Source organism: Chinchilla lanigera, unplaced genomic scaffold (genome assembly GCF_000276665.1).
Source record: "Chinchilla lanigera isolate Chin_1 unplaced genomic scaffold, ChiLan1.0 scaffold00002, whole genome shotgun sequence".
In the NCBI taxonomy this organism is placed as follows: Eukaryota; Metazoa; Chordata; class Mammalia; order Rodentia; family Chinchillidae; genus Chinchilla; species Chinchilla lanigera.
Window position 1 is genome coordinate 24015591 of NW_004955403.1, and position 22111 is coordinate 24037701.

The 22111-nt window shown below is 44.2% G+C and overlaps 1 long non-coding RNA gene across 1 annotated transcript; it reads left to right on the plus strand.

Annotated features, from left to right (window-relative positions):
• Positions 1-992: 992 nt before the first annotated feature.
• LOC102003928 lies at positions 993-5719 on the plus strand. Its single transcript, XR_259201.1, has 3 exons — positions 993-1077; positions 3423-3555; positions 4862-5719. It is a non-coding gene; the product is annotated as an uncharacterized LOC102003928 (long non-coding RNA).
• The last annotated feature ends 16392 nt before the right edge of the window (positions 5720-22111 follow it).

Genomic DNA, 22111 nt, shown 5'->3' on the forward strand with positions numbered 1-22111 from the left:
GAAAGGCAAAGAGGTGGGAAATAGCTGATGGGCCTGAGAAAGTGCCTCTCACGCCGTCAGCATCTGCTTGTGTCCATTTTGCAGCACTTCCTCAGAGCAGCCTTTCCGGCCTCTCCATGACCCCATGGTTTCACAGCATCCCACACCTCTGTTGTAGCACAGAAGCACATAGTTATTTAATATTTGCTGGGGTCACTACTTGGTGGTCTGTAATTTGGCTATAGAGTGGATTGGAAGCGCTCACTACTGCGGCAGGCAAAAGAGCTATGAGAGAGGTTAAAGGGTGGTCTTGGTGGCGGCTTTGACGTTGAGGAGGGAAGAGAGTAGGGAGGTGGCAGGGACATGGGGCTGTGCCCACCAGGGACACACCTGGTCCAGGAGCGAATGGTTAAACTGTGAAAGGATCTGCCAGGCAGAAGCACACGTGCTTTACATAACGCATAGCAGAGCACAGGGGAAAGACAGCACGGTTGAAAACAGCACAGCACAGCCGGAAACCAACAAGAAGTTTAGATTAGTGAAGCGTGTTGTGTGTAGCCATTGTCCTTCCTTTTACCCTAATAAACTGCTTAGCCTTGGTTCGGTTTCTTGCCGAAGCTGTTTTTCTTTTCTTCTCTCTCTTGCTCTTTCTGTATCCTAAATAAAGGCTGAAGAATCGGTTCAGGGCTGCTCCCTTCAGGCGCCCTCATGCCGGGCGCTCTTGGGACAGCCCCTCTGAGCCTCGTGGTGTTTGGAGCAAATTTTATCTCTGAGTAATCTTTTCATCCTTTGTGCCGCCAGAGTCACACACAGCCACAACAGACCATCTCCTTCTTATCTGTTATTGTTTCCCCTGAACGTGAAGTGGTTTCTGGCATCAAGCAGGTATGGAATGTTTGTCGAAGGAATGAAGAGGAATGCCTGACACATATGGTTACTTCATAATGTTTGTCCAGTGACGACATAAGCTTGTCACATTTCCAGTTATCTCTCAATAGGACAGCTGCTGGAGCATTGTTCTCAGTGTGGAGACATCCCGCTGCCCTCCCTATCTTCCTGAGGATCATCGTGTGGGTATCAGAGCTGCTGATCCTCACTGTAAGCACACAGAGAAGTTTCATTCTGTTCCTTATAGCTCATGAGGTTCCTTGCTTCTCTTTCTTCATTCTTTTCCCTTTTTTTTTTTTTTTCTTCTTTTCTCTTTCCTTTTTTCTCTTTGGAGCACTGGGATTGAACCCAGGGGTGCTACATCACTAAGCTACATCCTCAGCCCTTAAATTAAAAAAAATTACTTCAACAAGGTCATGCTAAGTTGCCCAGGCTGAGCTTGAACTTGTGATCCTACTGCTTCAGCTTCACAGAATGCTGAGATTACAGACAAGGGCCACTGCCCCTGACTGCTTAAACAGAAAGCCTGCTTCTTTTTGGATCTGTGGGCTGAATACACCCTTCCTCAGACGAGGTTCTGTAGTGAATACTGATGCTTGTTTGCTCTACAGTATGTATCAAAAATAGTGTTGGGTGCTTTACATGCATTATCTTATTTAATATTTATTCATAATCCTTAAAAGCGATAGGATCTCACTAAGTTACTAAGTTACCCAGGTTGAGTTTCAACTTATGATTACCTCAACTTCCTAGAATGCTGGGATTACAGGTATGCACCTCCACACCCAGTCCTACCTCTATTTCTGTCTCTAATTCTTCACTAAGTATCTAGCGAAAGAGTTTCCATTGTCTCCCTTCATTCTCTGAACCCACTTACCTTCGGCACTTAGCAGCCCCCCCGAAATCCAGCTGCTATTTCCATATACCAGTAACCTAGTCCCACACATCTCTGCAACCAAATCCAATGGACATTTGACATCTTCCAGCATTTGGCGCAGCTGACCCTCCTCCAAGCTTCCTACTCTTTGGTATCCATGGCGTCTCTTTCTTAAGCTCTCTGGCCTCTTCTTAGTCTCTTCCGGATCTTTTTTGCCTCTCCTTGGCCTTTAGATATAGCAGTCCCTCCTCTGTGTTCTAAGATCTTTTATCTCTTCCATTCAGCTTGAAAGATTTTGTTTACAACTAGATTTTCAGATGTCACCCGCATGCTACCTGTCTCTCTCTCTCTCTCCCTCCCTCTTTCTCTCTCTCTCTCTCTCTCTCTCAGCTTTTCTCTTGGCCTCTAGCTGTGTATCTCCACTTGGTTGTGCCTGAGGGAGATCACTCACACGGAGCACACTGGGACCTGGTCCAGCATCTCCTGCCTCGTGTGTGCCCCTGCTCCATATTTCCACTGACTGTTTCACGTACCAGTGAGTTGTGACACTGTGTCACCTGCCCAAAGATAATACAGGCATTACTGAGTGGTTTGCCTTCCCCACTTTGCAGTGTTGTTGATTCTTTTACTTAAGTATATTGTATTCCCTCCTGCTCTCCAACCGCCCTCTCCCTCCCTCATCCCTGCGCCTTGGTTCAGATGTGGTAAGGTGGTCAGCTTATTTCCAGCCTCTGCCTCCACTCTCCCTTCTATGCCAACCTCCCACGAGGGTCCAAACAGTTCTGTCTGTCCCACCAGTCAGATAACATTGCTTTCTTACTAAATTTGTCAGTGGTTTCCCATTGGAAGGCTAATGTTCTTTCCGTGTGCATAAGGTGATTCACTGAGTTTCCCACTGAGCTGTCCTCAGTCCAACAATCTATACTCCGGCATCAAACACTCTTGCTGAGGACGCTCTTGCTGTGTTTATCCTCTTAGTGATGCTTTCTCTTCTGGAGGAACTCAGCTCACACAGGCCTTCCCAGAGGCGCAGAAAGATGCCTGGCACGCCTCGCCCTCTCTCCTTGGTCCTAACTCCATACATGTCAGCATGGTATTTACCCTGTAGCATCACTGCTTATTTTCCACTCTGACAGTGAGCGACTTTCATGTTTCTGTCCCACATTTCTAATGCAGTGCCTGGCACCTAGCTCATGCTCTGTGAGTATTTTCTGGGATTATTTTGATGCCCCAAACTTTTTGGTAGCTATTCCCTTTTCCTGTGGGGCTTTATTTATTATTGAAGTAACAATAAATAAGTAATATTGATTATTCAGGGACCTGTTGGGTCTCCTGAGGGGCTGTTCCACACCCGTGATCTGTTACTCTTCCCTCATTCTTCTTTCCTTATTACTGGGCATTTTTCCCCATTCTCTGAGTTGGCAGAAAATTCTCCTTGCTCAATTCCCACCTTCAATTTTTCTTACTTCTGTACACGCTTAACATCTGGCTTGTTCTGCACAAATGGGCTCTGCACCCCAGGGCCAAGTCCCTGCTCTTGTGTGGCAGGAGAGGAACCTGGCCCTGGGTCCCTGTGAGTTTTCTGGCCTGGCTGTACCCCTCTGCTCACTGCGGCCTAATTACCAGGCCTTTCACCTGCCAGTGCCAACTCCTGGACTATTTTCATTTCTTCTTTTAGTTTCAGATTTCAGGTTTCTTCTTCTGACACTGAATGTCCAGAAAGAAAAGAGGGAGCGACATGTCTTCTCTAAGAACTAAATTTTTATAAAATCACTGTGTCCTTCCTGTCAGTGGCAGCTCCAGGAAGACAGGTAGGCTGCCTCTGCTTTCCCCTCACACCCTGGCCTTCTCTGCAGAGATCGGGCTCCCGCCAGCCTCCTGCGTTTGTCTCTGTCAGTTAATGAAAAATGTTCTCATCCTCAAATTGGGACACTAAAAACGAAACAAAACAAACAAAAACAAAAGCTCCTCTTGTGAATTTGTTTGATTAGTAAACATTAAAAATTTTTATATTATGTTTAAGGAGTCTGTAGGACAATTTCATTGAAAAAGAAAAGAATAACATTAAATAGGAATTTTTCTAGAAAACATGGGTTAGAGAATTAGATTAGATTAGAAAAGGAGGAAGAGCAGTATTTTAGCCAGAGTTTTTCTGTGAAAGAATTTTCAAAGTGTAATCCAGTCAACACTGCTTTTGTATTAGTCAAGTGTGTGGATATGTATGACCTAGTGTTTAAAAATAGTCTTCAAATAAATTAGGGAAGGAGACTGAGAGCATTGTACCACAGTGCTATCTGCACACCCGTGCTTATAGCAGCAGAGTTTGTCACAGCCAAACCTGGGAAACAGCCCAGATGCCCATCAGCTGATGAATGGATAAGAAGATGTGGCTTGTTTTATACAATGGAGTACTGCTCAGCCATAAAGGAGGATAAACTTGAGACATTTCTAGGTAAATGGATGCACCTTGAGACCACACTCATAAGTTAAATAAACTGGACACAAAGGTGTAAATATTGCATTATTTCTCTGATGTGAGAAAAAGAAAGTATAAAAAAGAACCAAAATGTGTAATAGATACTGTGAGATAAGAAGAAAATGTTCAAATGGGAAGGGAAACTAGGGAGGGGGAGGGGGAAAGAAAGGAAGGGAAAAGAAAAAATGCAAAAAGAAGGAGAAATGTCAACAAAGTCTTTGTAAATAAGGTAGGGAAGAGGGGTTGAAGGGAGAGGAGGGAAATGGGAAAAAAGGAAGACTCAAGATGTACCATGTACAGGTACAAATTCCTTGAGGAATGTGCTCATTATGTTTATCTAAATTGTACCAATAGACCTGGTTAGTAAAAAAGAAAAGGAGAAATGACAAGGCACACAGAAGAGAGAATTGCCTACAGAGAACTGGGCAAAGTAACTGTCACTAGCCATAGATGTCTAAAAAGTACAGCCAGAAGTCACACATGGGCTGAATTGTGTCCTCCAAATCTAAGACATGTGAAGTCCTTTCCCCCAGTCGGATGCTTCCTCAGAAACAGGGTTGGAAGTAGGGTTTTCATCAAGATGAGGTAATATTGGAGTCCGGTAGGTCCTTAATCCATATAATTGATGCCCTCACCCACAGGCAAGGTGAAGACAGGAGGACACCGTGTGATGACAGAGATGGGACTGGAGCAATGCAGCTGCATGTGGAACCCCATGGCCTGCCAGGAAGACCCACGCATAAAGAAAGACAGGGAGCAAATTGGAGCCAAGCCCCGACACACCACAACTGCAGACTTCCCTCCTCCAGAACTGTACGACAGTGCTCTTTCTGTTCTGTATTGCTGATGGCAACCTGGACGGCAGTCCTGAAAATGAACACAGGCAAGAAATGATGTTTAGGACAACAAGCTTTTGCTGTAAAGGTGAAAGATGGGGATCATTTTGGCCTCGCGGACAGCCCCCCCCCCCCCGTTAACATTTCAGTAGTTCAGCTTCCCCTATAAAAGAAACATTAATTAGGGTGTGAGAGCTCAGGGCTGAGATGAGACAAGGTACCTCTTATGTGCCCAGGAATGAAGCAGATATTGATTGATTTTTGGTTGATGAAGGCTGAAATTTACTAAAATCTGACTTGCAGAAATAATGTTTGCCTAAGGATAAAGCTCACTGAATTTACCCCATTTCATGGTCTACCAAATTTTTTCACATTGAATAGGATAGCTTTAATAACAATTGGAGTTTTCTGGTGAGATTTAGCTAGCTGCCCTTTAGTTTTGTTAACCAGTATTTATGTAAGATTCAGCTTCTTAAAAGTTTAAGATAATATAGTTCTCTTATGAATGAATATATTTAGGATTCAATAAAGTATATTTATCACCAGGAACCCCAAGTCAGGGTTTATATTGAAATTTACACTTAATAAATGTACCAGTTTATAAAGTTTGCAACAAATTGTGCTGCTTTTGACAATTTCAGCAACCTTCGAGTTTATTTTAGTTTTAGCTATAATTTATAATTATGGTTATATAATTTAGTTATAATAATAACTATATATAATTTAATCATAATTTAAAAGTAGTTGTTTCATATCAGCTAGTTGGCAACCTGTTCAATGAATGTCAGTTTCTTGTGTGTTTCACATTTTGGGTTCTGGGAATCATCTTTTGAATAAAACATAAGTGAAATATTCACTTGGTGGACTATTAACAAATCTGTGATCAGGAGGAACTCCAAAGGCAATCGAAGTTGAACATACATTGTTGGAAGAGAGAATTCCAATCTATCATTCATAACATCATTATCACCTACCCCCATCTAGCCTGCCTCCCACTTTATATTCTAGCTCATACTATCTTGTTCTTAACTCTGAAGACCAGATAGTTATTCCTCCTGAAACTGTCAATTGTCTTGCGTCAGAATGAATTTCCTATAGGTTAGGGCCTGAAGATAGTGTTTCTGGCTTAGTCGCTTCTGTGTTGAAGATAGGATCTTGGGTAACATTTAATGAGAATAAGCAATGAGATCTAAGCAAAATTTTAGATCTGTGATACCATTGTTGTAGTCTGCTCTGTTCTGTGACTTTCTAAAGCAGATGCTGGAGAGGATTGTGTGTTATCCAAGTGACTATCAGTAGTACCCCTCAGCAAGAGAAAGATCTGGGTAAGGTAAGTTGGCCAAGCATCAGACAGGTTAATCATGCTAGTTAAATTGGTTCAAGGTGGGGAGAAAATACTCCCTCAGAAATGTTGAAATATTTTATAAGCAAGTGTGTCTAGTTCCCAGGCAGCCCTAACTTGCTTGACTTGAATTTCAGCCAATCGCTAGGTTGTGATGTTGCCAAAGAAAACGATCATTGAAAGCCGCACAGGTAAGGTGTGTCACAAATCAGTCACTGCCTGCTTCTCCTAACAGGAACAAATTGGCGATTCTGCAAGAGAGGCAGATGCTTTTATCTCAGAGGAGGAAACCTGGCACAGCCCAGCTCCTTCCACGTGAAGTGGTGCCAAAGGACAATGCTCGGAGGAGACCTCTGGGTGTTCCCCACAGTGTGGGGTGACCAAGCTGCACGCAGGAGTCTGTCACACCACCCAGGGCACTCACCCTATCCATGAGGCCCAACCTCCTCAGAGTGGACTGGGATGATCTCATCACGCTGCATGCATTAATCTTCTTTCCCTTTTAAGCAAATTATCACAAATTTAGTGGGTTCAAGTGACACAGATTTACTCAAAAGTCCAAAATACATTTCACTGTGAGCTGATGTCAAGGTGTCTGCCGGACTGATTCTTTCTGACGGCTCCAGGAGAGAATCAGTTTCTTTGCCTTTTGTAGTTTCTGGCAGCCACTTGTGTCCTTGACTTGTGGTCCCTTCCTTCTTCTCCAAGGTCATCCCTGCAGTCTCTGCATTTGTCACTGCAGGACATTCTCTGGTCTGCAGTCAGACCTCCTTCTCTTCCTCTTGGGGTGGACTTGTGACTGGATGAGCCAGGGCGGTCACCCTATTGCAAAATTCTTAACTACAGCTGGGAAGTTATTTTACCATATAAAATAATAATTGCACATTCCAGGGGTTAAAGCATGCATATCTTTGGGGGCCAGTGTGCATTGCTTACCACCACTAACAAAGGCTCAGTGCTATTAGTTACTGTCCTGTGAACATTGAAAGCCAGAGGAGGTCTAGGGGAAGATACTGGTTTATCTGGGGCTTCTAAGGACCACCCAACTGCTTTGGGTGGAAATACAGCTTTCAATGCTATTGCTACTACTCCTGGAACACACACATACACATACACACACTTGTGCACATACACACACACATTTGTACACTTTTATTTTTGATCCCCAGCAAATGTCTCATTTGTTATATTTCATGTAGGGTTACTTCTTCTAGTTTATTTCCAGTTTAGAGCAGGATTTTTCAGCAGAGCTGTTCAGATTGAAGGGCCTTTATTGACCTCAATGCTGTGTCAATTACTGACACCAAGATATGAATCCTAGTCCTGCTCTTGCTACCAGCCAGTTGGCTAGCCTTGCCTAAACCTCTTAATCTCTCCATGGTCGGCTTTGTAGCACTAACATTTCATAGTTCTCCTAAAAATGGGACATATAGAGTATTGGTTGCAGTAGCTGTTCCTTGGAAGGAAAGGGCTATAAGTTGGGGAAACATTGTAGTAGGTGTAGACCTCCATCCACCTTGGGGAGTCACACTGTGGTAGGCATAGCAAGGGCTCTGGGAAGTCCCGCATGAATGCAGTTGGGTGACTCCTTGATGTAGGTTTTGTGAAGTGTTATAAAATCATGGACCACTCCTACTTAAAATATTTTTTAAAAACACTGATGAGCAAACCAGAAAAACTCAGTATAGGGATCTTTCAGAAAACAAAGACTCCAGCCCTGTGATCTTTAAAATGACTTTTGAAATTGAGAAGCTTTGTCTCTAAGCTGGCCCCCAAGAGTAGAAAGTGCCCTGTGTTGTCTTACCTGAGCCCTTGGAGGGTTTGCCCATCTTCATCAGCAATGTGAACAGGGGCACCAGGTCGAAGAGCCAGAATCTCTGAGCTAGCCCTGACGCAGTGAGATACCCTCACATTGTGAGTGACCTCCTCCCTGCCATCTATCTGCCTTTAAAGAACTCCAGTTAATCCTTTATGTATTTTTTCAGTGTCTTCCAGGAGTGTAGACTCAGGGCTAGAGATGACAGAGGAGATCTTGAGAAAAGTAATAGTATGGTTGAATAAATGCCATTTCCTCAGAAGCCAGGAGAAGGGATAGAACTTCCAGGCACTGAGCTCCTGCTAGCAGAGGGCTACGCTTCCTCCAACCGAGTTGAACTTCCTGAATATCGTGTAAGGTAAATATTATTATTCCCCTAGAGTAATGAGAAGGCCATGACTGAGAGAAGTTAGGGGACTGATCCGAGCCCGTGCCTAACTTGTGGCAGATAAGGATTCAGCCTGCCCAGAGGAGCTGCCCAAAGGCCTGATACGTGCAGACAGAGAAGACCCTTCTCTATCTAGGTGAAGAAGGGGTGTGCACCAGCCTGGAGAACCTGGGGGACTGTGGGAAGAGTTATCACTAGCATTTCACAAGGGATCCAAGGTTTGGGTTTGTAACAGTGGTCAGGTCATTTATGCTGGTTTCCTCAAGTGAGTGAGCCAGAGATCATCCTCTTCCAGCTGTCAAGATATCCACTTCCCTTGTGGGTAGGACTTGAACAGGTCTGGGAAAGAGGTTATAATGTAAAGCACTTATACTGTATGCCAGATACTGTTCTAGGGCCTTGAGACACTGCAGGGAAGAAGACAGACCAAAGCCATTGGCTTCATGCAGCTTACATGCTGGTGTGGAGAGAGGAAGGGAGGGAGAGAGAGGGAGAAGGAGGCGGGGCGAAGAGGAAGAGAGAAGGGGGGCGGCAAGGAGAGAGAGGGGGGAGAGAAGAATATTAGAAACTGATGAGTGCTAAGGGGCAAACCAGACCTAAATAAATGGATCTAGGAGTGGGGCTGATCCTAGATATGATGGTGGTGGTGGGACTCCTGCAAAGAAGATATTTGAGCAGACACCTGCAGATGATGGGAGAGTGAGTCAGGCATTCTAGTGATAGAGCATTTTGTGCAGAGCTGCAGTCTGGTCAGGTGCTGGGCAGGGGGGCAACCACCATGTTCCAGAAAGAACACTTGGGCTAACAGCATGACGGGAAGAAAGTCAGGGAGGAAGAGGGTGAAAAAATCATGCTGGTGAAGACCTCTTTTCCGTATGGAAAATCTTAGAAAAGGTGCAGTTGTGTATTCATTCTTTGTGCAAAATAAAAATATTAGAAATTTTTAAATGAAATATTTTGTGGTTTGGCCCAAAATTCCAGAGGACAGGAGCCTTTGCTTTTGATTATACTCTGTGTTGAGGGAACAAATATCATCCCAGGAATTTTTTCCCTAATCTTTCTTCTGTTTTATTGAGGCTATCTGGAGATCTGTTCATGACTTATGCATGCACAGAGAAGGAATATTTAACATTTGCAAGGTTTTTATGTTGCCTTGTATAACTTTTGTAAACATGAACAAGGAAACAAGACTCTTTACCACTGGATGAGTTGAGTTATAAGTACCTTGAGTTTCTTGCTCATTAGAACGACTTCTCTCAGTGGATCGTTCTGACTCTATAGCTGACCACCTACATGCTCCTGAGATAACCACTATACCAATCTGAGTGTTGCTTCCTTGATCTGCACTGTAGGTGAGTATAGAGTGGATAATCTACAATGTCCCTTGCATTCCAAAAAGCTCATGTTTCACTCTCTCTAGCAAAGAACATTCCTATTCTGTGTATACATCCCTCAGAGGTCACACCAGCACTTTTCCATTCTTCTTGCCTGTGGGCACAACATGAGTAATTTATAAATGGGCTTGCAAAATGGGAACAGTGTATCCTTTGGACCAGTCTCCTATGTCCCACATGACTAGTGCTCCGGTGCCAGAGAGCTTTCCAAGGACAGATTCTGTGTTTTTCTACCTCAGTGCCTTTCCCTTGTACCACCTCCCATGAAGTCTATATAATAATCAACTTCATGATTCTACATAACATATTCACACAATTTTAGATCCTGTATTTTAATACAGGACCGTCATTGGATAACCGAGGAAACTGAGGCTCAGAGAAGTCACTGGCTTTCCCAAAGCCACAGAGTATGCCCAGTGGGCTGGAGTGGAAGAGGGAATCCTGTTCTCTGAATGCCAGCTGAGGTTCTATCTCCCACCTCTTGCTGCTTTTATTTTTCCAAAAGCTGACCACGCCCCATCAAATAGTGATATGCCTGAAAGTACTTTTAGGGGATGACAGAGAACTTTGAAAATAAGAAAGGTTTTGTTTTAATTTTTAAACACACTCCTAGACCCAATGGACAACCAAACTCAATTTTCCTGGAAATGCCGGATCAAAACTGTAGAAAGGTACTGTTCCAAACCCTGAAAAAATAGAAAAATAGAAGATGCAGAAGAATCTTAGCTTCTTCCTGCTGTCTTTCATCTCTTGCTCCACTAGGTGTCCCCTTCGTTAGTAAATTGCAACCAGAATGCAGCACCCTTGTACAGCTGTTTGAAGTGAAGACTAGGGGGAGATTCAGCGATAAACAGCATACCTTCCTGCTAGCGAGGAGGGGCTCACTGAGGGGGAAGCTGGCCTTTCTGGAAGGGCCATGGGTTCCGACAGAACAGCAGTCTAACCCAGGGGAAGAGTGCCCAGCAAGCTGTAATTAGAATGCAAAGATTAAACGTGAAAGAGACACTGTCAAAATCCAATTTCCACCCCAGGAAATGAGCAGAGCTCAGAATAGATACAGAACATGATTAAACTGCAGGATGGGGTTCTGGAGGGAGCGCTGGTGAGCTGGCACGTCTCCAGCTAGGAGCTGTCCTGGACCTACACTTGGGGTCACTGCTGAGTCAGCTCAGGGGAGCCAGGCCCTTTGCTGCTGATACAGAGAAGCAGGGCGGTATGTGTCACCTGGGGTGGGTTCCTGTCATCATGACCCAAAACCGTTTTTATCACTTAGTTCGGAGGGAGGCACCGCCAAGGGGATCTCCACTGTTAACCTACACTTAGTCGCTGTCAATTGACTGGGTCAGGGGGAACCTTAAGTCCCTGCTTTGTAGTGGTCCTTGCAGCGCTCAGACTGCACTCACTCCGCCGTCAATCCAGGGTGGAAAAAACCTGCATTTGATCAATCACAATGCCATTTCAGATGGAAAAACTCTCCAAGTTTTCTTTAACATCCTTTCTCTTCCCACAGCCACCCATAAACCACAGCCAGTTCCCTAAGGACACTTTGTCCTGAGCAGGGTCTGTACCTACCCAGCACTGATGGGTACAGAAGGATGCCTTCTGAAACCACTGCTCTGGCACTGGGTAGCTAAGAGACCTTATTTTGGGCCTTGGATGAGTGGCTTAGCTTCTTTGAGGCAGAATACTATAAAATCTGGTTTCACATGAAGTGACCATGTGAAATATCTGGCGTACAATCTGACCCTTGCTACATGCCCAGTGGGGGGAATTTACTTTAAGTGACTGTTTATGTAGGTGAATGGGTCCATTCCTTGCACCTGTTCATTGCAACTTCCCGAATTTGCCTGGATGAAAACAGATCTTATGAAGCCAGGTCACACATATATATGGTTTACACTCTTTGCTAGGAACTATGCCCTCGGCACAGTCTTCCTGCCTTCCAGGGGCTGAGTCTAGTGGGAAGCATACACATGCTTTTGCACAAACAAAAGGAATGCAAGGGCCTTAAGCAGCATGGCTTCTGGGAAGCTGGGGTAACTTCATAGGAGAATCTCAAAGGATGAGTAAGTTTAGCTGGTGCGCACAGTAGGCAGAGGCTACTGGGTGTAAAGGCATGGAGTGTGAAGCAGGGCTGCGGTCAGGGCCAGAACAGCTGCTCCATGAGGCTGGAGAGCTGGGAGCAGACTGGCTGGTGGGAGAAGGGACGGGAAGTTAGCCAGGGGTCGACACTGAAAGGCTTTGTTCTGTCAGCTAGAGAGTCAGAATTTGATAGGGTACTTTGAAAGCCTTTATACAGACTGGCTTCAAGAAGATGAGCCTGGGGCAGAACAGAGGGTGGAAGGGCATGAGGCAGGGAGCCTGGTTGCGATTTGTTACAGTAAGCAGGGGAGTAGGCGGAATCCTCAAATAGACCTGGGCGTAACACTGGAGTAGTATTTCTGACCCAGAGTCTACTGGCTTTGGAGATTCGTTCACTGAGGACGAAATGGAGCACAGAGATGGGATGACTCCAAGTTTCCCAGCTTGGGCAGTGGTGAGGTGCTCTGGAGGGAGCCAAGGGGCCTGCGCTGCAGCGCGTGAGCCCAATGTGCACGTGGACAAGCCAGGTGGGGTCCAGATTGCTCTAGAAGTGCAGAGGCGGAGCTCAGTCAGGCTCAGTGAGGCATTCAGGGATGGTCGGAGGCTGGGAAGCGGTTGAAGCTCTTGGGATGGGTTAAAGCAGTCAAATCACTCAGGCCTTTGGAAAGCTGAGTGAGTTATTTAAAGTCGGAACTGCCCACCAGATCTTTACACCTCTTTGCAGGGTGTAATAAATTGCAGTAAATGATCCTAAGTACAGGATTTGCCATCTGCTTCACATGGCTGATGGAATGTCCTTTGATTTCTAAAATTTCTACTCAACTGAGATCCAAGCTTTTCAACTTAGGGAACCAAATATTGTGCATACTATATGCTTCACCCTCAAGGAATAGGGACAAATGTGAGTATTTTCTAGGGACCATCAGCTCAGAGTCAGCGTGACTGCTGGTGTCTTCTGAAGACCTGAGGGCTGGCACTGGAGAGGTGTCACTGAGGCCCTGCAAGGACCTCCCAAACCCCTGGAATCATCAGAAGAAGAGTGTACTGCATCCAAGAAATTTCATGATGGGTCTGCTGTAACTGGAAGATAAACTCTATGAGAGCTGTCCATTCTCCGACAAGCTTTCCTTATACGTTGTGTGGCTAAACTGAAGATGCTATAGCTTCTTATTCAAATGAAATTTGAACGCTAAAAATCTTTAGAGGGTCACTTCCTTCAATGTCTTCTCACCATAATATCCCTAGGATTGTTGACAGTGGCTTGTCATTCTTGCAGAATGTGCTCAAGTAGAACATTCCTCCCTTTTCCTGCTCCTGCTATGCTTCTGGCCATCAGAGAATTTAAATTCCCTTGGTGTAGAGGAAGAAGAGGTCTCCTACCAAATTCTCACTGTTCCTAACTCAGGGGATGGAAGAGCCACACTGGGGATGTCCAGCAGCACAAGGGAGAAGACTGAGGCAATATGAGAAAACTGTCCCTGTTCATGCCCACAACCTTCTGCCCCATGTGTCACTCAATTTTTCTAGGAACACGGGGCGACTGTTGTGTTCTGGTGCCTTGTCCTATGAGATAAGGCCACAACAGCATGGGTGGGAGGCTGGTCTCCTCTGAGGAGGACAGACTTTTTCAGTGTTGTTTTTCAGGGAAGACCAAAATCTCCTTTCAGGAAGCAGCGCCTAGAAGTTGTGTGTGGATCTCGGAGAGATGGGAAAGGGAGCCACTACCCATTTCTCGTTTGTCGTCTCTTCAGGATTCTGACTGGATACCCAGGGACTGAGCAGTGCCAATCAATTAAGTGGCAGCAAGCTGGAAGTGCAGGTTGCTGGTCACCATGGGGCTGACGATGAATGATGTATACCTTTTCAACCAGACTGCAAAGGCACATCGGTCTATATTTCCTTTTACCCATCTCTGGTGCTGAGTGAAACCTGACTTTGGTTAGAAGTAAGGAGAGGGGTGTGTGTGTGGCTGCTCCTTCTCCTTATGCCTCCCCTATCACCACTCAGCCTTCAGCATGCCAGAGCATGGGTGGCCTGTAATCAGGAGATCCCAGTGGCTAGATCAGTTCTCAGAGAAAAATGCTGTGGCTTGGAGATCCAGCTTCCTTTTCTTGCATTAAAAGTTCTACTTCCAGTGCCGATCGTGAACCATCCAGGCTTCGACAGAGGCAAGCCCTAGCAGCAAGCCAAAGCCTGGAGAGGCAGGAAGGCAGAGAGCCGAGGGCAGAGATGGGCGCCAGGGGAGTGGAGCATGGTACCTGAAGCACTGGCGTAAAACCCGGGAAGAGGACTGCTAAGATTCCAATTCCCAAGAGACAGACAGCGGGGTAGAGAACTGGGCTCACTGGACGCTGCTGCCAGGCTCCTCACGGATCTTTCCATTTCTCCTGCAGGAGGAGGCTGGCCTTGTGTTAGAGCCGCATTGTTCAGTAGGATAGCCACTGGCTTCAGGTGGCTTTTTAAATTTAATTTTTAATGAACTAAACTTAAGAAAATTTTAAAGAAAAGTTCAAAATTTGGTCCCTCATTTGCACCAGGCTCCTTTCAAGTACTCATTAGGCATACGTGACTAGTGTGGGGGACAGTGCTGGGCTCTGACCTGAGGGAAGGAGTGGTGGGGTCAGCGCTGCAGGATGTTCCCGACCCTCCAGGCGAAGAAGAACATCGTGGTTATGGGCACATGGACCTTGCTGGGCAGTAGACCAGGCATCAGCAGCACTGTCCCCTGATCCTACTTCTGCAAAACACTCAACTACATTGCCCAGTGGGGTCCAGAACTCCTCAAAATCTTCTGGCCACTGCTTTCAAGCATTGTCCCAAAAAACCCTTGTACAAATACACGTGTGTCTTTAGAATGTTCACATGAATGTTGTACATCTTTTGCCACATAGAAAAAAATTAAAAACCTGAAACATTTGCACAGCCTCTCTTTTATGGGGAAAGTGACCTAGAGAGTTAGAGGAACAGGTAAATGTCATGGGGATACAGAGAAATACAGCCATTCTATCCTTGTGAGGTTGGCAGATTGGTTGGTGCTATAGTTTGGATCAAGAATGCCACTACATGTGGATCACTTCACAACTTTTCATCCTACAGTTAGGTCCTGATAATACCACCATAAACTGAAAACTCTGTAAGTCAAAACTGCATTTAATCTCTCTAGCCCCTTAACATCAGAGCTCAGGAACACAATCCAGGGTAGAGTGTCAGTTGTTCCTCTGGCGATTGTCCGGCTAACTGGGAGAAGACCTAATATTGCTAGTCTGGGAAAAGGTCAAAATTTGAAGTACTGTTTCTAGTGAATGTACGTTGCTTTCACATCATAGTAAAGTTGAAAACTGTAAATGGAACCATGCTACATGGGAGACTGTATGCTTTAATTCTCAATTTAACTCCCATTTGACTGATGTGGGAACTGAGGCATAGAGAGGTCTCATAATTTGTTGAAAGTCTCACAACCAGGAAGTGATCACCTGTGTCATCCAAGTGGTGAACAAGGATGATGAACTCAAAGCATGATCAGGCATCAGGATTTACATCTGAAGCTCCTGGCCTCTCCTCCAGAGATTCTGTACCAGTAGCTCTGCAGCAAGACCCTAGCAATTGTGTTCAGCAATTCCCGGTTGTTGGAGGAGAGATGACAATAGCACCGTAAGCTTCATGCTGAGGCAATTTTGAGAGACCAGGGATGGTGGTGGAGGCCCTGGTAGGGAATCTCCTAGAGACATGCGAAGTTTAAAGATGTTCCATTCTGTGAGTTTTGTGTGACAACAGCAGGTTGGAGGACAGAACACTGGAAAATGCCCCACCGAGACAAGGGTGGAGGAAAAGGCGGTGGTGAAGAAACCTGAACCTAGTTTAGCCCTCCCTCGTGCCAAACCCGACTCCCCAGTTTACCTTCTGGGAGGGGCCTCATCAGACCTGGAAAGTGGTCACAGTAGCAAGGAAAATGTCCCTGAGCCCCATAAATGATGCCTTGTCGTGGGTGTAACCTGGGTGCTCAGGGTCCCGAACCCAGGCGGTGGGTCTGGCTCTGCCCTGTCAGGTCACTGACGCAGATGGCTGAGCAGGGGGGCCCCTGGCGAGGTGCATCCCCACAACTTCTCTGCTTTGGATTCTGGATCAGGGCCTCATGAGCACCAGAAGGGGAAGGCAGTTGTGCAGCCTGAGTCTTGGTCAGCCCCGGGGTCAGCATGAGCTGAAGCCAAAGCTGCTTTGTTCGCTCTCTCCTTTAGTCTGCACATACCTGGCACCTGCTGGGACCGAGCTCATGCTGGGACTGGCTTCAGCAGCTCTTGTCACTGACCTGGAATAACCTTTTCCCCTGTTCTCAAGCCCTGCCCTGCCCTGGGGTCCCAGCTCTGCACTCACAAACAGGGCAGCTCTGCCAGCCTGCAGTTCTGCAGAAGCCACCTTGGGTGAGCCAAGCACCTTTGCTTTAGGCAAACTCTGTCATTAAAAAGAGAAAGAAAACCCAACCCTTAAATTTTGTCTCCTTTTGCCATAACAGATTTTAGGTCATTTATAGAACCATTAACAGTTGATAATCTGGTAAAGGGAACAATATAATACAGGACACATATTTTATAAGATTGTAATAGTCACCCAAAGAATGCTACACAAAAGAGTGCAGGAAATCTTGCTGGCACTGAGAATGGCTCTGGTTCAGTGTGGGGGAGCTCTAGTCCTCAGTTGAGCAGAGCTACTGGCACAAACTGTATTGGCAAGTTTTTGTTTTAGTGGCTGTTATTACATTTTCTTTGTTATATATCAAAAGTGCAGTAGAGTGTAGTGCGTAATAGAGAAACCACCACAGTTCTCTTAAAAAACTTAAGATAAAACTTAAGATGGCAGTGCACCATTTTCCCCTCCGGAGCCAGGAAGCGATGCTCAACTAGAGCTCCCCCAAACTGAAACAAAGTTTCAGTGGATATATCTGTGGGATCCAGGCCCTTGGCTAGTTTCCTTGGTCTTGATGTGTGGACAGATTTTCTGCACTCTTTAGTATAGCATTCTTTCGGTGACTATTACAATCTTATAAAATATGTGTCCTGTATTATATAAAAAACTTAACCCAAGCCTCACATTTTGATATATTTGATTCAATTGCTTAAGAAGGAAAATATTACAGGTACCGTCTGCACCCTTACATACCCATATTTCCCTACATTCTTCTCCAGAGTTCTAACCCACTGTAGTGGATTGACAACTGGTGGTCAACTTATAACTCCCAGCTGAACTAAGTAAGCGTGGTACTGGGTGTGGGAGGCCCAGTTGGGGATTGTTGCCAGCAGCATAATAGGCAGAAGTGGAGAAGATGAGAGGCTATTGAGAGCAGAGAAAGGCTGGAAAGAAAGGTTGGGAGCTGGTCGAAGCTGTAAGGAGCTGTTGGTTCTGTTGGAGGAGCTTGTCATGCTGGCTTTCCAAGATGAACTTGGCTGTTTTCATCCTCCGAGGAGCTCAGGACCTTGTTGGCACTGAGAATGGCGTTGGTTCAGTTTGGGGGAGCTCTAGTCCTTAGTTGAGCATTGCTTCCTGGCTCCAGAGGGGAAGATGGTGCACTGCCAGTCTCCTGGAGAAGCTTGCTGCGTTGGCTTTCCTGATGGGAACTCAGCTGTCCTGATCATCGGAGGAGCTCGGGATTTCACTGTTGCTGAGGATGGCTGAGGTAATTTTCAGAGGAGCTCTGGTTCTTACTTTGCGTGTTGCTTCCCGGCTGCAGTACAGTTCCTTCAGCCTGCTAGCACAGATCCTTTATCCTGTTGGCACAGACTTGCTAGATTCCACCACTGACCTTTGGGCCTTCCCAGCACAGATCCGTGAAACAGGCCTGCATGAGATATTGTTATGGGCTCTAGGTCTCCAGTTGGGTTTGTGGGAGGCACTCGTATGAACTCTAGGTATTCAGCTGAACTCATGCAGGATATATCTGTGGGATCCAGGCCCTTGGCTAGTTTCCTTGGTCTTGATGTGTGGACAGATTTCCTGCACTCTTTAGTATAGCATTCTTTCAGTGACTATTACAATCTTATAAAATATGTGTCCTGTATTATATTGTTCCCCTTGCAAAATATCCCCCAAATTATAACACCCAGAATTCTGAATTGTGTTATATCCCTCTGGGATATCATAAGCTTTCATGAAACACTATTGCTGGCTATGATTGCACATCCCTATAACCCCAACTATCTGAGAGGCTGAGGTAGGAGGATTTCAAGCTCTCAGCCAGCCTGGGCAACAGAGCAAGACTTTATCACAAAAGAGGGAAAGACTGGGGTTATAATTTAGCATTCTCCAGTACTAGAAAAACTGAAAACAAAACCACAACAAAAAAATACAAAGAACACACTATTATCTTGTTATTAATGTCCTGCTACCTGTGTTAAATCAGCCAATAGAGCAAACCGGTGAATTTTCTTCTTTTTTTTATTGTAAAGAGAATAAAAAAAAGCAATAACAAAATAACAACAACACAGACAAAACAAAACAAAACAAAAACAATAAAAATGATACAAGGTTTCAAAACAGAATGATAGGAATTAACAGTGGTTGTTATACTACATATTGTTATTTTCAGTGGAGTTGCTCAGATTACCAGATGTAAGAATGCAAGATTGATCAAACAATTAAAGAGAATAAAAAATAATAAAAAGCATTGGAAATGATACAGAGCTTCACTAAACAAGATGGTAGGGATTCACCAATGGTTGTTATATTGCATATGGTTGTCTTCAAATTAGTTGTTCAGATTATCAGACATAAGCATGCAGAATTGGTCAAAAAAATTTAAGCATTATCTGTTCCTTTCAAAAAACCATTAGATATCAGCAGTACAAGTATCCTATCTATCTATCATCTTTCTTTCTTTTCTTTCTTTCTTCCTTCCTTCCTTTCTTTCTTTCCCTTATCCTAGTTGTTCCTTCCTTTGAGCAATTTCTTTCCCTTTTATAATAACTATTATACATTTTGGGTTTTATTTATTCTTTCAGGTTCTTACATAGGGAGACAATATAATGTTTATACATGTTGGTCTGATTTATTTCACTTATACATGAGTATGGTCTCTAGTTGCATCCATTTACCTGTAAAAGCCTTGAGTTTATCTTTTATAGCTGAGTAATACTCCATTGTATAAAAATACCACATCTTTTTATCCATTCTTCAGTTGATGGGCATTTGGGTTGTTTCCAAGAGTTAGCTATTACAAATTGTGCTGCTATAAACATGGGTGCACATTTATCACTGTGGTATGATGTTTTTTATTCTTCTGGGAAAATACCCAGAAGGGGAATAGCTGAGTTAAGTGGGACCTGTAATTGAATTTTCTTTATGTATGATCCAACATCAGGGAATTTAAAGTATCCAATAGAGCATTAGCGACTAATAATTGTGCTATGCATTAGACCCCCAAAACAGGTGGTAACTTGTGTCAGCACCTTGGTTTGATTTTAGTATACATTTGAAGCCGTACAATTCTAAGGCAGAGTAGCAGAAAGTTGTTTTTTGAGAACAAATAAATTTTTTTCCTCCCCGGCACTGGGAGTGGAACAAGGGTCTCACACCTGCTAGGTAAGTGCTCTACCACTGAGCTAAACCCCAGTCCCAAATATGTATTTCTTGGAAATTTGCCTGTAAGCAGATCAAGTGCACCGGAACTTTCATCTTGTTGTTTGATGAATAAGCTTTTATTGTGTGTCTCCTGTGTTCTGGACATACAGTGGTAACAAAAATAGGGCTGATCTAGGATCTCCCGGTATTTTGCACATAGAGGGAATAATGGTTATTCAAATTATCAGGCAAATGGTTTATATAATTACATCCCATTATAGATTGAGATAAGTCCTCTGAAACAGACACAGTTTTCAACCCTAGCTTAGAGTTCATGATTTGGGTGCTTTTAAACTTTAAGTGGAGCCCAGGATACCTGAGAAGAAATGGAAAACTAGACAATAAGGTCTTTTTAAAATTAGTGACATGCCAGGTTGTGAGCATAGTTTCCTCTCAAATATCAGCATGAATTAAGATTCCTGTTTTTTCTCTCTCCCCAGAAGGCAGCCCAGGTCCTCACACAGTAGGAGGAACAAACAATTCTCAGGCAACTCATACACTGAGACTTTGAAGGCACCTACTGCTCCTCAAGCACAAACTCATCTGTTTAGGACTCTGCTAGTTGATGTCAGTCCTCAAGCATTTCTGAAATGGGGGCAGGTGACACATGCAGACTTCAGGCCCTGCTCTGTGACAGTGGGAGGAAGCAGAAGGGAGAGTTAGTGACAGTAGGGATGCTGGCTGCTATCTAGGGAAAGGGTTAGAATACCATCCTCTGCTCAAAGTTTCCTAAAAGAATGTGTGCAGATAGCTGAAATCAAAGTTAAACGCTTCACCAGTGCCAAAAGAGAGGCAGGGAATCTTGCTGTGGTCCATTGAGAGAGTAGACAGGGATACCAACTAATTTCAACCAATGCTACAAGAACTGAGTACTATGCTCAGTTTTTAATGTTAAATTAAACCTGACTCAAGTACTTAGATACCCTCCAGGTACTTCTCCCGAGTTAAATCCATAGATATGAAGAAATTTAGAGTAACGTTAAGAGTTGGGCTAATCTAACAGCTACCAGAGTCTGGGATTTCATAGACTGATAAACGTTCAAAAAAATGGGGAGACACAGCCTTACATACTTGCTGCAGTTTTGATACGGTGTGAGTGTGTCCCCCAAAGGTTCCTGTGCTGGAAGCTTGGTCCCGGTGTTATGGCATTGAGAGTGGTGGGACCTTTAAGAGGTGGGGCCTCATGGAAGGAGGTGAAGTCACTGGGGTGGGGAATTACTTTCAGAAGGGATTAATGTCATTCCTATGGGACCTCAATTGTTTCCCATAAAAATGCAATCAAAACAGTAAGTCTAGCTCCTGAGTGCCTCCTAGTCCTATCTCCCCATGTGACCTTTTCCACATGTGCACCTAACTTTGCGATGCTGGCCATCCACTGCAAACCCTCACCGAAAGCTAAACAGATGAGACTCGCAGACCTTGGACATTTGGCAGCCTAGACTATGAGCTAAATAAATCTCTTTTCTTTGTAAAGGATCCTTCCTCTGGTATTTTGTTATAGTAACAGAAAATAAACTAATATATTATTAAAATAAATTAAAAACATTGATTATCCACTATCACTACTATGGTACAATTCACATCTAAAATAAATTATAAAGATAGAAATTATCAGTATTTTAATAAAAATAAGTTAGCTTTATGAAGATATTATTATTCTTTTGTTGTATTTTCATTTCTATATCCATGTGGGAAAAAAATTCATCAGAGTATAGCACCAGTTTTTGCATTTGGACTTGGGATTTAAATCACTTCACTTGTCAGTTTGCAAATAAGGAATCTGAAGCACTGAGGGACACATGCATTATCCAATCAAAGGCTCCAGCTGGTGAACAGCCCTGGTCAGGGCCAAAGCATTTGAATCTGTGCTCAATGCACGTGCTCTCTGCCTTGATTCCATGTGGGCTCTGTCTACATGATGGGCAATTTACTGCCATGGGAATGTTGAGGCAGAATGAGAGTGGGAGAGGTCATGCCTCTGCTGTTCTCTGGGATCCTACACTCTCGGCTGGATTCTGAGTTGGATTCTTCCTCATGTCTAGTACTCCCTGATTTTCAGGTAACTTTTAATTAGATATATTCACTTTCTTTTGAAAATATTTTCTGCAGTACTAATTTTTTTGAATCAGAGTCTCACTGTGCAGCTCAAACTGACCTTGAACTTGTGATCCTCCTGCCTGCACCTCCTAAGTGCCTGAGATTATAGGTACATACAGCTATACCTGTTGTAATGTTACTAATTCTTGTAATGCCTCTTTCCACTTTTCCATAAAGATATATTTACAGGTTTAACTGCATATGTTTTTAAGGAATTGGATATTACTTAAAAAGTATTCAAGTAGTCAGGGTTTAATATAAAAGAAAATATTCTTTTCTGATAGTGGAATATTCCCCATTTAGGAATTTTAATTTTCTGCGACAAAAT